This window comes from Orycteropus afer, unplaced genomic scaffold (genome assembly GCF_000298275.1).
Source record: "Orycteropus afer afer isolate SDZICR_OR568_19922 unplaced genomic scaffold, OryAfe1.0 scaffold00051, whole genome shotgun sequence".
In the NCBI taxonomy this organism is placed as follows: domain Eukaryota; kingdom Metazoa; phylum Chordata; class Mammalia; order Tubulidentata; family Orycteropodidae; genus Orycteropus; species Orycteropus afer.
This window is the reverse complement of record NW_006921638.1, coordinates 759,265-759,985: the sequence shown is the minus strand read 5'-3', so window position 1 is coordinate 759,985 and position 721 is coordinate 759,265. Positions and strand designations below refer to the sequence as shown.

The window sequence follows — 721 nt, the reverse complement described above, 5'->3', positions numbered from 1 at the left end:
TACCAGTCGCTAGGACTAATTGTTTCCATGAATTTTGATTTTCTTCATTCTTCGTTACTCTGGACGAGGAGAGATCATCATTTCATCTAGATGGCAGCTTGCTAGCTTTTAAGATCCCAATCGCTATTTGCCAAAGTAGGAGGTGGAACAATGTTTTGTATAGTATGTTATGCCAATTGAGCTTGATGTCGCCTGCGACTATGGTCCCAAGCCCACATGTTCAACTACTCGGTCTCTCTGGGTAGCTGGCTGTGACCCAGCAGTGACCACAACCTTGCTCCTTGTCAGCTCTACTATACACCTGGGAATTCTGATCATTCACATAAACTTATAAGACCATTGTCTGCCAACCCTATATATGGTCTTGGGTACGCTCCCCATTTCATAGACATACCTAATTGTTTAGCCTGTCTACCCATTTATCCATCCATATACCCATGTTTGCCTTCACTAACAACGCAGTACTGTATGTGCAAAAGGGTTCATATTTGTTGTCTGTACCTCCCATGTACCTGTCTCTGTCTTTCTCATCCTCATTGCTGCCATATTGGTCACTCACATTTGGTACATTGCCCTTCTCTTCACCCACATCAATACTTATCTCTTTCTAACAGTGTTTCCTCCCCTCCCCTCCCACCCCTGGTAACCAACAATGCAAATGTCCTTCTACAGATAAACTTTTCCTTAACTTTTACAATAATGGACTAATACAATATTTGTC

At 42.4% G+C, this 721-nt stretch overlaps 1 protein-coding gene across 1 annotated transcript in view; it reads left to right on the top strand.

The window, feature by feature from the left end:
- The window catches only part of HEATR5A (HEAT repeat containing 5A), a 174,357-nt gene that overhangs the window by 761 nt on the left and 172,875 nt on the right, over positions 1–721 (top strand). The window lies entirely within an intron of this gene.